The sequence below is a fragment of the Dendropsophus ebraccatus genome, chromosome 6, assembly GCF_027789765.1.
Source record: "Dendropsophus ebraccatus isolate aDenEbr1 chromosome 6, aDenEbr1.pat, whole genome shotgun sequence".
NCBI lineage: Eukaryota > Metazoa > Chordata > Amphibia > Anura > Hylidae > Dendropsophus > Dendropsophus ebraccatus.
Window position 1 is genome coordinate 86252865 of NC_091459.1, and position 2175 is coordinate 86255039.

The following is a 2175-nucleotide window of genomic DNA, read 5'->3' on the forward strand; positions in this document are numbered from 1 at the left end:
CCGAGCACCGTCCAGGCATGAAGTACTGAATGCGGGCCCACTGGCCCTGGGTGTAAATGAAGCCTTAGAGGGGGAGATCCCTGCACTAGATGGAGTAGTCGTGTTGTAAATTTCTCATGTCTTCAATCCCCTCCTGTGCTTTGATATAAAACAGGCAAAGTAAAATGTGAAATCTGTCACACAAATGTGTCTGATCGTATCACACTTATGCTAAATTGGTATTTTTTTTATAACTTTTTTTATAGAATGAACCTGAATTCAAAGAAATATTCCTTATTACTTCACTTTAAAGCAAATTTACCACTAGGTACATCGCTATGGGCTTTTTACATTAACAGAAAGGCGTCGGCATGCTGGTGGCGTGGTCCTTTTTTTGAACCGTTGCCCGATTCCTGTGCACAGTTCCGGTCTATTCCCGAGCACCGTCCAGGCATGAAGTACTGAATGCGGGCCCACTGGCCCCGGGTGTAAATGAAGCCTTAGAGGGGGAGATCCCTGCACTAGATGGAGTAGTCGTGTTGTAAATTTCTCATGTCTTCAATCCCCTCCTGTGCTTTGATATAAAACAGGCAAAGTAAAATGTGAAATCTGTCACACAAATGTGTCTGATCGTATCACACTTATGCTAAATTGGTATTTTTTTTATAACTTTTTTTATAGAATGAACCTGAATTCAAAGAAATATTCCTTATTACTTCACTTTAAAGCAAATTTACCACTAGGTACATCGCTATGGGCTTTTTACATTAACAGACAGGTGCCAGCATGCCGGTGGCGTGGTCCTTTTTTTGAATCGTTGCCCGATTCCCGCATACAGTGCCGGTCTATTCTGAGCACTGGCTGGGCATGAAGCACTAAAGGCGTGCCCACCGACCCACAGTGTGACAATCAGTGGGACAGCTCCATTGATTCTTATAGAGCCGTGTCACAGAGGGGAGGGAAGATCATCACCCTGGGGGCAGAAGGACCCGCCTCCAGTGCCTCATGCCCAGCCAGTGTTTGGGAATAGACCGGTGCCCTGCATGGGAACTGAGAATGGGAAACTTTTCCCAGAAGAGCGATGTACTCGGCTTTTTCCATCAGCTCCATAGAAATGCATAGAAGGCTCCGTGGGTCACGTGCTGTAACTACGGCTCTATTTATAATACAGAGGGACGGAGGGAACAGAGGTTCGACCCCTGCAATCTAGTTTTCCCCTGTCCTGTGGATAGGAGGAAAGTAAATTTTTCATGGAATACCTCTTTTAGCTTCCTTTCAGCTGTGGACAGAAATAGGGGAGAGTTAGACACCAAGTAGCCGCCATCCCCGTTGTCCCCTACCACCAGATGTAGAGCTGCACAGTCTGCAGTTGCCTGCTGCCATACCCTATGCTGTATGTCCCTGCTGTATAAGTGGTCCAGGGACTGCTGTGGAAGATTATTACAGTCTCCAGACTGTACAGTATATTATAAATGTTCTTTTTTAAGTTCAACAATAAATGTAAATTCTTTTACAAAAGAGCTGGAGAGGAGGTGGCTGCACATAACAACATGCACCTACCTCCCTGGCTCCAGTGTAGGGGTCCGCTGTCCCCTGCTCCAGCTCCCCATCCCTGGCCGCTTCCTGGTCTGAGCAGGGACCTGGGTTGTGACGTGTTAGCCCCACTCAGTTAGTCAGCAGCCGGGGAACCAGAGCAGGGGACAGTGGACCCCTGTGTTGGAGCTGGGGAGGTAGGTAGCCTGATATGCTGCTCTTTCCCTCCTATTGTTGACAGCTCCTTGTCTAGCTGAACATATACTGTAATATATATATATATATATATATATATATATATATATATATATATATATATATATTTAACCATCACAATGCCATGTAACACTTCCAGCCACAATCTCCTTTATCACATTCCTAGATCCGGTCACAGTTGCCCACAGAACCTTCTTTATGTGCTGTTTGTACTTTCATTCACTAAGCGTGATGCCCTCAAACTGCAATAAGCGTGACTCTAGCACAGGGAAAAAGTGGCTAAAATCCAGGGAGTTATCATTTAAATGGAGAATGACAAATGCTTTTTATATTGTTTTATGCCTCAGCTGCAAACAACAAATTAAATTGCCAAAAATCCATTTTTATTTTAGCTTCTAAAATAAAATTACTGGCGAATTTACCATTTCTATTGCTTTGAAGAAAAAA

At 44.3% G+C, this 2175-nt stretch overlaps 1 protein-coding gene across 1 annotated transcript in view; it reads right to left on the reverse strand.

Moving 5' to 3' along the window:
- Positions 1 to 2175, reverse strand: part of KCNAB1 (potassium voltage-gated channel subfamily A regulatory beta subunit 1) — a 214543-nt gene that overhangs the window by 141638 nt on the left and 70730 nt on the right. The window lies entirely within an intron of this gene.